This window comes from Coptis chinensis, chromosome 2 (genome assembly GCF_015680905.1).
Source record: "Coptis chinensis isolate HL-2020 chromosome 2, ASM1568090v1, whole genome shotgun sequence".
Lineage (NCBI taxonomy): Eukaryota > Viridiplantae > Streptophyta > Magnoliopsida > Ranunculales > Ranunculaceae > Coptis > Coptis chinensis.
In genome coordinates this window covers 2,571,294-2,584,819 of record NC_141457.1, presented here as the reverse complement: position 1 = coordinate 2,584,819, position 13,526 = coordinate 2,571,294, and the positions used below count along the sequence as shown (strand labels likewise).

Here is a 13,526-nt window from a genome sequence, read left to right as displayed (position 1 = left end):
CAGTCTAAAGTTTTTGGGCCAGTTTCTAATATTGCTTGGGGTCAGTCCATAGGATTTAATATAGATCGCAATTGGGTCAGGTTGTATAATAAGTTGGTGTAGACTTTCGGGGCTGGGTTTTAAGGTTTGGGCTTGGCCAGTTGGGTTCGAACCATTACCTTGGTCATGAGCCCATGAGCCATTACCGCGTGCCATAGCCATGAACCATGGCTATGACCCTGAACCTATCGAACATGGAAACGGCAGTTTGACTTTGACAATGACAGTTTGATTTCGACCATGACGTGTTGATTTTGACTTTGACCATGATGGGTTGACTTTGACTTTGACCATGATGTGTTGACTTTGACCATGATGGGTTGACTTTGACTTCGACCATGATGTGTTGACTTTGACCATGACATGTTGACTTTGACCATAGCATGTTGATTTTGACTTTGACCTTTGACTTTGACTTTGACCGTTGGCTTTGACCATTGACCATTGACTGTGGAATGTTGACTTTTCCAGTTTTTCTCATATTTGATTTTATGGACTATTATAATAATAAAATGTTGCCGAACATTATATAACGTTGTTTGTCATTATCTAATTATGATTTGACGTGAGTAGTGTGTAAAACATATATATATATATATATATATATATATATATATATATATATATATATATATATATATTGGCTTTGATCGTGGATCGTGGATTTGTTTAATTGTGCTACATTTTATGTTGTAAATTGTATAGACAAATCAAATGTTGAAATGCTGTGGAAGCTGATATAAATTTGGTTGTCATTATCTAATTAAGATTTGACGTTGATATTGTGACATTATATAATATGTTGGGATATATATATATATTAAATGCAATAGTTTTGGAGGAATAAATGTATAAACGCTCCATTATTATATTTATGAGATGCTAGTAGAGTATTTGTGGATATTTCCTACGGGAGTGTGGCGTAGTGCAATAATATATTGGCACGTGAAATAATAAAAGTGGTTATGAGATATAATTGAGATATTTCTAAATAGTGTGGCTTAGTGCAATAAGGTAATTGACCTGCACATGATATAGTGGAATGTTTATGAGTCATAAAGGTATGACACTTGAATAAGTTACGTAACGAAAATCCTAGAACCTGACTACCACAACTCATGTGATCTGCCCTGTGTGAGCGTATGTGATATATAAGATGTTGTATATATAAGATGTTGATTGACCCATGTGTTGGGCAATCGTAGCCGAATAGTGGCTTGATTATTCCGTTCGCAAAATAGAACGAGACGCGCGATATTTTATGCCGAATAGGGGCATTACTTACATAATGGCTTCCGTGTGAGGATTTACCTGGTGTGTGACATCCCGCTCAGGGTAGTTACGCACGGAGTGGTATATTATGTAAGGGGAGGCATGTGGATGTACATGTTCGGCGTTGGGTAGCGATTGTGGTAGCCAGGGAAACTAGGTAAGACATAAATACGACGTGATTTTAGGGACACACAAAGAAAACCTTAATTAATCTAATTATGGTAATATGTTGGTTAATAATATATCTTTAGATAGATGATTGTATATGCTTGACTGGTTATTTGTTTAGTTAGAACCTAAAAGCCTGCGTGGAGGAACTAAATGCCTTATTTATTATCGCATTATAGTTTGTTGTGTGGTTAGTGGGAAGTTAAGGCGCCTCAGTGGAGGAACTACCTGCCTTAGTTATTGAACTTAAGGATGTTGTATTAGTCGTGGAAAGTTAAGGCGCCTCGGGGAAGGAACTAACTGCCTTATGGGTTGTGTATGTATATGTATAAGTATATGTTGTATTTTAGAGCTACTCACACCAGCATTTTTATAATGCTGACCCGATTTGCATGTTTGTTTATCGGGTGTGTTCATTAAATGAACACAGTTGATAAGTCTTGACAGGTTTAGTGTGGAAGAAGATTGGTTGCTGCTCGTGGTTTGCGTTAGCGTCGCATTTCAAGATAGGCTTTGTTTTCCTTTGAGGTGATATAGTTTTTCAGTTGAGACAAAGTTATTTGTATTTTCATTTGTTAATTTTTGTAATGAAGATGACTTTTGTTTAAGTTAAAATTTTTATTGGTTTTATTTATCCGCATATTTAAACTGTTTATGGGTTTTTGGGAGTTGAGAGTGCGTCACACCTCGGAGATTGAAGAGTCGGGAACAAATAATGTTTTTTTCCGAATTCTGTCGAAATTCGGGGTGTGACACTCAATCTCCACTCTCTTCTGCGGATCTTTCTCTTTCTCTGTAACCTGCCGCGGAGTATGCCTCTCTACATTTGTTGTAATCATCTTACCATCTGTATTCAGATGCTCCAAGCCGTCGATCTCAGCCCCAATCCATTGATCCCATTGTTCCTTTGTCTCCCACTTCCTCGCTGTCGATGTTGTTACATTGAATACTCTACAAAACTAAAATCACCAATAACACAAGGGAGAGGACTATATTGCCCCTTGTTAGACCCATCACCATTCTGACAATACTTGGCATGATCGTCAACCCCTTTCAAGCTTTCGATCACCTGCTTCCTTTTCCTTCCCTTCTTTCCTCTTAGATATGCCGCCCTGACCACTATAAATCAGCACATCCTTATCTTCGACATCATCCTTATACCCTCCAGACTAATACAACGCTTACAGCCACAGGTTCTTCTTCACGGTCAAACTTGAGACTCATGTAGTCGATCCCAGCCATACTTGGAACATGTAATCCAACAAAACACATCTCAATTCTGAAAACGACAATGTCCCCAATCTCAATCCGAGGAACAACTCCAATCCTTTTCCTTGTATTCACTCAAATCCCATTGTTCATCAACGCTGTACTAGCTCTTAATTCAGCCCGTTTATTACCAGAACTTGTTTCCTTAGCATCTTCAGGCTGAGAGAACCTCCGTCTAAGTGCATCAAACTTCATCTTGACTTCCCCAACCGATTCAACATCACCATCTACCGGCGCAAAAAATCTAATCTCGTCATTTCTCTTAACTTTCTTATGCGACTTCGTCTTCTGCACTCCATTACTAGTCCCTTCTTCAACACTACTAGAAACCTTAACTAAAGAAGGCGATCTGGCAGGATTAACTCTATGCCCACTTTGCATTTCATCAAACTTGCGCATATTATCACTCCACCCCTTATCTCCAGATTCCTCCCACAAAAATAAAGAGCCTCAGAGCCTCTGACTCTCACCCTCCATTTAAGTCCGCTAAATTACATGACTACACTCCAATAATCAAACCGAGACCATTTCCTGATAATTACTATTATTTGACCTGTTCAATGATGCCTGCAGAAGGCGTCGTCATATGAGCCAATAGTACTTGAATGCTATATGGGTGTACGTTCCGTCTATGACACAGCTACCCCCAGGTAATGTCTTAACGAACCTTTCCATCATTTTATTTCTAACTCTATCTGCTTCAGCAAATCTACCTACACCAGCGTAAATACTGGCTAACAACACATAATTTACCACGTTGTTTGGCTCTAACTCAAACAAAATGTTTGTTTGGAAGCTCATGGCTTCGGCTTCTTCGCCATTCCAACGACCTCCAAGAAGAGCTCCCCATGCCGCTCTTTGTTGCTTTTTACGGGCATTTCCTTTATAACTTTATATGCTTCGCAATCTCCCCGACCTGCTCAAAGCATCCACTAAACACGCTGCTTCGCTTTCGGCTGCGAGGTTCAACACCATAAATCTGCATTTGTCCAAAATACTTGGGCTTCATCGGCCCGATACGCATGACTCAAGCGCCCGATTACTCCAAAGCGCAATCCCATCAGACCGTACTCTTATTAATTCCATTTCTCGAAAAATTGACAATGCGCTCTCAGCCTCCCCATGAAGCGCATAGGCCGAAACCATACTGCTCCATGCCACTACATCTCTTTCATCCATCCTTTCAAAAACACACCTCGCGTTTCTAAGACACCCACACCGCCCGTAAACTTCTATAAGACCACTACTCAACTGCAAATGCAAATCTATTCCATTCCTAATCGAAGATCCATGAATTTCCTTAACCGAATTCAACGCTCCAGCCCCCACAAATACACATAACAAACCAAGAACTGTAACACAACTCGGCTTCACCCCAAACTCCCGCATTCTTCTATAAAACGCAAGCACCTTAGTACACCCACCATCCAACTCACTCAACCCAGACATTATCGAGTTAAAAGTAGAGGCATTAGGTTTAACATCCATAACTTCAAACAACTGAATTGCAGTCCCAACATTCTTACAACCCGCGTAAAGTGAAATCATCGCGTTCCAAACACCAACATTTCTTTCACTCATTTCATCAAATAGTTTTCTACCCGAGTTTAACGAGGCACATTTTCCATACATGTCGACGAGTGTGTTTAGTTCCGGAAGATAAGACCACAAACTCCATAAATAAATAAATTAAGGATTGGACAAGGGAGATTTGAGTTTGTTAATTAAAGGTGACACCTTTTCCTTGTATTTGCTGCGGAACATGGTATTAGCGGTAACTGCCCACCATCTTTGCCTCATCTACTGCCTCGTGTCCCCACAGACGGCGCCATTTGTCGCACCCAAATTACCGCGACATCACAATTTACTCATACTCCCGCTCTCTTTTGGATCGGCTGCACCAATTAGGTTGCCTACGTACCCTTTCGGGATCAAGCCGTCGTAGTTCACCTCCACTCCCTCCTCCTCCTTCTCTCCTCCCTTCTCTTCTTTTTTTATATCCCTCTCTTAGGGTTACTCATGGGGCATAGTTTGGCCCTGGGCCCAATTTCTAGGCCCAATACATACTATGGTCTGGGCCTTATCTCTTGGCCCAGTACCTATATGATACATCCCTAAATATGGCTACTACAGGTTCCATACCTACTGCATCGTATGGAACATGTTTAACAGGTTCATTGGTTGAACTACTACTAGATGACATTGTCTTTTATCTTGAACATATTCAAGGGAAAATTCAAAACCCTGACCCTATATGTTTACTCTCTTTCAATTCAACTAAAGAAATGAGGCAAAATTTCTCCTTAAATCCACTTATCAATGACAGTTCCAACACCATATTTAGAAAGTGGCACCTTTTTAAAAAGATTTTGCCGAAACTCTCTCAACTTCTATTTGCGCATTTCAGACCATTGTGAACCCTTACAAACCACACTTCCACTACATCTAGGGCTGGCAATGGGTTGGATCGGTCCGGATATATGCAAATCCAAAACCGATCCACTTTTCAACAATACAGACCCAGAACCGGACCTGATCCGAATGGATATTTGAGTTAGAGAACCAGAACCGAACCGAAAACTTTTTTTTTATTCCGGATCCGATCCGCTCCGAACCAATAAGCTCAATTTCAACCCGATGAATCAAGTTTTTTTTTTTTTTTTTTATAATTAGATCATAATTTTCGTTATATAAATATTAAATAATTTTTTTTGCTAAACACAAAAACAAGGTACACAAATCCAAAAGGCATAATGAATGATTTGAAATCCAAATTTGTAAAGGGTGATTTTCCTTTAGATAGAAACCATATTTTAATTATGTAAAAAAATATCGTAATATTACATATGTATTTGACATATTTTATTTTGGAACTTTAAATATTGCAATATTGCATAAGGTAATAGAAATATATGGTGGAGGAAAATTATGAAGAATAAGACTAAAAATTTTAATCGGATCCATAGACCAAAATATCGCTGATATATCCGATATATCGCCGATATATATCGGTATTTTGGTACACCGATATCGATATTTTTGACATATATCCACCGAATACAGAACTCTTTTTTTTCTGATATATATCGGAATTTCCGATATAAAACTTTATATCACCGATATAATCGATATATCCGATATTTACGATATATATCGGTTGACTTTTTGACCATTTTTTAATATAAATCCGATATTTCTAATATATTTCCGATATATTTTCGATATTATATGTCCGATATTTCCGATATTTTAAATAGTTTGGAATGGTCACCAAAAAAATGGATATATCCGATATATATCGGTTTTTGGGTACACCGATATATTGATCGATATCGATATTTTGGGCCTTGATCGGATCATGCCCATAACGGTTCGGTATATACTTAATCCAGAACCAATCCAATAAGAGTTCGGTTCTGATTTTCAAGACCTAGAACCGGTCCAATATGCTAACTACCTGTCTCAGACCCGCTTTTATTGGTTTGGACCTGATCGGGTATCGGTTCTTACCCGACCCATTGCCAGCTCTAACTACATCCACTTCTTTGGCTGCAACGTGACAAAAGGCGACATTTGGAACCCTCCTTCGTAGGCCCCTAATGGGGTACAGGCCCATCACCAAGACAAGACCAGGTTCACGTGCCCTAGCTGTAATGGGCATGGATCGGCCATAGACCATAGTCAAGCCTAATCGGCTTAGCTCTAATAAAGCCCAATGGCTCTGATCTATTGATAATTAAACTCGACCCATATTTATTGGACATTTATACTTAGAACAATCCAAAGCCGGAGTCAAGCTTTCCTAAATCAAACAAGGAACTAAGAAAGTCCAACATTGATTTGGGTTGTAATATGTCTGTCCCCATGACAGTCCAATTGTCCTTTAATCGAGTCCAAAATTCATGGGTGATCTTGGACACACCCATAAAACCATTCCCATACCCCATAACTAACTAAAGTTTTTGCCATGCCCCAATAACCACCTCAATCCAATAATATCTCCCAAATTCATTTGGGGTATTTCCAATAGGACAAAAAAAAAAAAAAAAAAAAAAAAAAAAAAAAAAAACAACAACAACACACGCCCTTATTAGAAGTTTCAGTTGAACTTCATTTAGATCTCTGATTGGATCCTCAGAATGCGACGAAAATAAAAGAGGCACTCTTATGAATTCCCAGTGACTGCAACTGGGTCGAACTCGTCAAAATAACCGGTTGCCTACCAAAGTACGAATGTGGAAGAACATATACGGAAAGGACAAACATAGAGCCCTACGAGAAGTTCTAACAATCTATATGTTGCCTCAATCACAAATGGGAACGAGCGGACTTGGAGCTGTAAAAACCAATCGGTGGCAGATGATAGCTTGAACAAATAGACCTGCAAGCTTATAATTGAGTACATTAGTCTAAATTTTATGTAGTGAACAAAATGGCTGTGTTTGGTCTGATTGTATTCAAAGCAGTGCTGCCAAAGTGATTTCTTAATCATAATTCACACGCTTGATTGGTTTGCAAATATGTAAAAGGAGCTTCTTCAGTATGGAATCATTCTTCGATCTTGTCATAGTAGTTCAACCAAAAGGTGCATCTCTACGTAATAAATTGTGGTGCAAAGCGAAAAGACTTCATCCGTCTTTCTCCATCTAAAGTTCTAAACTATTTCTGTTTCTTTGAGTTTATATGAACTTCAAATTGAAACAATCACCTTACTAGATTCTATTTATTAACAAATTAACTTATAGGCTCAACACTTAAATCACCTCACACAGGAGGCCTATGCTTTAAAATTGATCATCTCCAATTTAAGCGCATGGTTAATTTTCATGCACAAAGATGATACTACAAGTTTGCCTACCAAGAACAACAAACTAAGTAGATCTCTTAGAGCTCTTCAACCCATTCAGTGATTCAAATAGACGAATAGTTCACACGACAATGAATCTAAATTTATTCCCAACTGGCGCCCTATAATATCCCAAAAATCTAACTTACTCCTATGCGAGACTCAAATCGTTTGCCGTTTATGGATGTCCCCGTGACTTTGTTTCTATGAGCATGAGTAATTTTGACTTACAAAGGAGTGTGCATTTTACTATATAAAAAGAACATGATCGTGAAAATACAACAACACACGACTTTGTAATTTTGCACTTAAGAATTCAAAATCATTAGTTGTTGATTGAGACTTAGGCTGGATAAAAAACGTGGGTATTTGTACTTGTCCATTGTACTCATCCAAAGTATAATAAGTTTTTAAGTTCTTCCATTCGTCAAAATTTGATTTTTTTTTCTTCATCCTCATTACTTTGGTATAGTTGATTCATGTTCATGCTTATTGGTGAGAGAAATGTTGCTAGATAGCGAGGTAAATTATTGGAGAAGAATTCAAAAATATATCTATTTTTATTTTAAAGAAAGAAGAATAAGTAAATGACTTGTTTTGTATTGGGTACGCCTAATAAAAAAAGGATAATTTAGGAACTTAAATGTATTTAAAATAATTTTATTTATTTATTTTAAAATTGGGTACGGGAGTGTTTTTATGGGTGTGTCCAAGATCACCCAAACTCATTGTATGATTTGTTTGCTATTAGTTAATGATAATAGATAATAAATATTTAGTTTAAAAAAAAACCCCCAAAAGTCTGAGGTCGAGCCCACATCAGGCTCTGCAATTCTGCATTACAAAACAGTAAGCGAGCCTAGGAAAAATTCTAGAAACACGAACTCAAGATTGAGGGGTCGTTTGTTTTTCTGAGCCTCTGAATGCTAAATGACACATCTTCGAATCTTTGATTCTTTGAACTCAAATACATGTTTGTTTTCATCGAGAATGATCCGGCTCAAATCTTGAATATAAATCATTTGGACAATTTCACCCGTTGTTATCTACTTTGAGCACAACTTAATTGTTTATAAAAACAAAAGATATGAAAATACCAAGTTAAATTAAATTACATGTTATTATTATAGAAGCGAAAATAAATACATTTATTTATTTATTATTTTTTTGGCTAATTAGTTAGAAAAATGAGATGAGGTTATAATAAATCATTTATCTATTTAATTATTTCGGCTAATAATAAATCATTTTTCTATTTAATTATTTCGGCTAATAATAAATCATTTATCTATTTATTATTTATTAAGAAAAATGATTGTTTTAACTTTTAAATATGAGATGAGGTTATTATACATGTCGACTATTGGTGGACATTGAAGAAAATTTTGATTTTTCAATTCAAAGTTGGAGAGACAAATGTGAGGGCAAAAAGGGAATGGTACTTTAACATCTCTAATTTTAGCATTCAGCAAGACCTTAGGCGCGGAACGCTGAATACACTTTTAGCTACTGATCACTGAAACAACTTAAAAAAACAAACAGCTTTTACACCTTGTAAAGGTGTGATGTGATATTCCCTTACAAACAGTCTCTGGGGGACTGATATGGATGGATGGGTGAGACCGAGTTCGGCTTTGAGAGCGAACTGCCTACGTATCTTACTCTGGGTTCTTGGGGTCAGAGTAGAATAAGGTCTGGCGTAGTTCACAGGAGTGGTATTTATAGAGATTGAAATTGTATCCTCACCCTCCACGTGTAAAGGATGTCACCAACGTGGGGTGTGGATCATGGGAGCACGTGAGAAATATCTACATAGGTCTGCTGTGATGATGAGGAGTGGCAGTCTATGCGAGTAGCTTGCGGCCGTGACCAGTGACTGACAGTTAGGATGAGTGCAAGTACACCTTCAGTCATGATTGCTTATGGATAGAAGTGCGTGTCCTTTGCACAAGCGTGGTTTCGCATGATGTTGCGATCGTCCCCGTGGCGCGATGTTGGCTCATGGATGCGACACGAGACCATAGGTGTCGGTGTATTAGTTCCACCATGTTAAGCCGCGTCTTTGGATAGATATATCACCCCCCACGGCCCCTCGGTGGGTTGTGATAACGACCTGCTGGGAGAGAACGGTGGCACGCGCGTACTATGTGATAGGTGGGAATCTGCCATGATCAGTGTAGAACAGCTAGTGCTGACCGCTTGAGCTAGTTGGTGCGATCGTGTGACGCATGTGTAGCACGTGACAGGATCTGAGCAGTTGGAGAGAGGAAAACGTGGCGCACCATTTTTTCGAGATGTGAAAAGACAAGACAGTTGTTTGGAAGTCGTGGGTGGCTAGGGCTAGGGTGTAATCATGATGCCTTGGAAACTGGAGGGGCGGTTATTCAAAAATTTTACTTGCTTGGTTGAGACTTCATTTGGCTGCTTCGTCTGGTAGAGAGAAATTCATTAGCGCATCAATCTTCAGGTTAGTTCTCTGCCATTTTTGAACCCATTTCCTTTGTTTGGTGCTAAGCTTCTGTGCTAGAGTTGTTAGGGTACTCTGTTAGATACTAGTAGCTAGATTTGTTAAGTTTAGAGGAGAAAGATGTCGATTCGATGACACTCGTTCGACGAGGTTAAGTGAAGTTTCCCTCGTTGGGAAGATGAGGAGGAGACAGATCTAATCGGTTGGTATCTTTGGGTGAGGGTGATGGGGATGAAGAAATTTTGTGGAGGAGGAAGGCGATGCTCGATCGCTCTCTGTGGTTGCGGGACGTTAGCACTTAACCGGGGCACGCGGTGAGGTCTTCGGTCTTTACCGCCTAGAGCCTAGTGGATAGACACGCTTTGAGGGCGTTTCCATATCTAAGGAAGAGATATGGTATAAACATGGAAGGTTTGGAGATTCACGAGCCTGGGCGAGGTGATTTGGTCTTTGGCGAGAGGTACGTCCCACCGCACCACGGGGTGATCGTCTGTGAGGGGCAGCTGAGGGCGCATATGACGATACCATTTTCTAGAAGTTGGTTTGCGAATTTTTGAACCGTTGTGGCAAAGCGCTCGCGGTTTCGTGGGTAACGCGGCGGTTGTTGAAGGTGTTCGACTGTTGAACGCCCGAATAATACCGATCGAAGTCGCTGATATTATTGAGCACTTCACTTTGAAGCGATCTAGGGCATATAACTTTAGCTTGCAAACCCGAGCTACTCATCGCCCGCTCGGATGGAGTGAGTAACGAGTCTTGGGATAAAAGACCGTTCTGTTAATCGGGTAATTACCGTGGTGAGCGGGTTTAGTGTGGACGGAAGACGTGTGATTTTACCGGTGGGTCCTTAACATTTTCTTAGGTTTCACGCCGATATCGACCGATCCCAGATTGATCTAACATTTGTTATTTTGTCTTTGTACGATATACCGGCCCCGCACAGGAGACGAACCGAAGCGGTGATCGAGAGCTTAAGCTAAACTTTCGGCCGAAAATCGCGAAGTTACCAGAGGTCGCCGGATTCTTTAAGGAGCGTGGAGGGCCTGTCGTTCGGAAGAGAAGGGAAGCTCAGAAAACAAGGGCTCGTGGTAAGGGAGCGTCCAAAGTACGTGTTATGGAGAAGCGTGGGAGTGATCTGGTGACCAGAGAGGATAGAAACCGGGGCCGTACTGGGGTGAAGCGACCCCTCGGGGGTGCTGGGGCCTCCGGGTCTGGATCGGGGAAGGGTCGGGAGGACGCTCCTTTTGATGTGGAGGACGCTCCCTCCGACATTCCGAGAACCTGACCGCTAAAGGCTGCGAGGTGGCCAGGCGCATGGTGGGTGGTGAGGTCTGCGAATGGGTGGGAGGCGGCTCGCAACCCGAGGTCGAGGCCGATGCCCGACTTCAGCGTCCTAGTTGAGGACGGCCCGGAGGTTACTACGGAGGCTGCTCCGGAGGTCGCTCGTCCCCGGGTTGTTGGAGATGCCTCAGGCAAGATGAAGGGGAAGGTTGGCTCGAGAGATGCCGGTAAGGGGCAGTCCAGTACTGGCAAGGACGATCTGGAGCGCAACCTGATGTACATTGATGAGGTGACTGGGAAGAAGCGCTATGTGAAGAGGTCGGACTGCAGCTACAAATCCGCACCCATAGCTGCTTGCTTGTTGGAGGGGATGACGCTTGATGGTGATAGGAAGGACCTTGATGCCATGGAGCTGGAGTCGAATCTGAGAGGGGTGGATAAGGCGATTTGTCTGGTAAGTGGTCACGTTGTTACTGTTTGTGCTATTACTTATCATACATACACCTTATCGTTTGTTTGTGGTACTATAATGCGAAGCCAGCTGCCCGTGGTTCTTTGGAGGTATCGAAAATTGAAGACAAAATTTGACTGCGTGTTATTTGAAATGGAGAAGTCGGAGGTCGAGTCCTTGAGGCTCGAGGTCTCGATCTCCGGCGATAGCTCAAACGGAGAAAGGTGGAGCTGGATACTCTGAAAATCGGTCACGCTTATCTCTGGAAGGGCGTCACCGTTGTGAACGAAGCGATTGATGAGGCATGAGGTCGCTGATCCAAGAAAAAGGTGTTCTTTGCTAATCGTTCACCGAACGTTGTAAAGCTACTGCGATGGAGGCGAGAGAGGCCTATCTTGCTATCCGTGCTGAAATAGAAGAACTGGAGGCGAGATACGGCGACCTGCCCGAGGAACCAGCTCAGGGACCTATAATAGACCGACAAGTCGATTCACTAGAGGTCGGTAGTCTTTCCCCTGCGGTCGTTCTATCCCCGAAGGTGAGGTGGTTGCTGATCAGCCTCCTGCTGTTGGTGGTCTAGGTGGGGCCTTCTTCGGAAGGAGTGGTGGCGTCTCCTCGGTGATCCGAAATTTTATTCGGAAGTCTTCGACCGTCCCTCTTGTTGAAGGTTTCGATGATGTTATTTGAGCGGTCTATGTCTGGTTTTTGTGTTTGTATGCGGCCTCTGGCCTAAAACAATAGAGCTGTTTTCTTGGGGTTGCCCGGGCAGTTCGTCTTTTCCTTTACTTGTTTTATGATACTGATGTTTAGTCATTGGATTTCTGGGTAGACCAAAGCAACTTCGGCTTATTCTGACTGACCGGATCGGGTGTGGTCTTCAGTTTGCCAACTGTTTTATATTAAGGCTATATTGTTATCCTTTGTCTTTCTTCCTTGCGTACTGTATGTCTGCTTAATTTGTTTGCATTTGGGTTGGTGGGCTTGTGTCACTCTTGAACTGTTTTGCGTGTAAATTTGTTTTAAGCGTCCTCTAGTTAATCGATCTTGGTATAGTTGGAGCGTCTGTGGCGATGGTCACCTCCATTACTGATCGTGGCTTGGCGTGTCGCGGATATGAAACGATGCGTGAAATATGAAATGATGGTTGCCATTGATTGGCGTTTGGCGTCTCGATGCCATAATGAGTTGCCTCGGGAAGAGACGTTTCCCTTGCATAAATATAAACTGTTCGGGGAGAGCGACGGTATTTGAATTTCCTGTTGCTGCTGTCTTTTCTCCGCTGAACTTGCTTGCTTTCTTTGATCATCTTCTCAGGTATGTTTGCTCTTTCACTCTTTGATCGTGATGTTGGATGCTATCTCTCCCTTATTGGCTTTGTTTTGTTCCTTGTGCTCTAGCTTTTTTTCTATGGCTTGGTGTGACGCTTTTGTTAGGGGAGAAGGCGGTCTGACGAGAGTTCTCCTCTCATCGATGGAGGAAATGGAGTTTCATCCTCATGTGCACGGGACCGTGGCAAGAGGAAGGCGGTAGCGTCGGGGGTCCAAAAACTAAAAGCGGCCCCGGAGGTCGGTATTGGCACGGAGGTATTGTGATCGTCGCCCCACGGGAGGACGGCGATCCCTCGGCTGCCCGAAGGGTAAGACGCGACACGGGCGGGGGACACGCGTCGGTGGGGAGCTCGCCGTCAGCGTTGGGGGCGTGGGAAGTGAGTTCTTCGTCGGGAAGGCGAGGGG

The 13,526-nt window shown here is 41.7% G+C and overlaps 1 pseudogene; it reads right to left on the bottom strand.

Annotated features, from left to right (window-relative positions):
• Window positions 1-3,753: 3,753 nt before the first annotated feature.
• On the bottom strand, window positions 3,754-4,380 carry LOC147514360 (putative pentatricopeptide repeat-containing protein At1g03510 pseudogene; annotated as a pseudogene).
• Window positions 4,381-13,526: the final 9,146 nt, after the last annotated feature.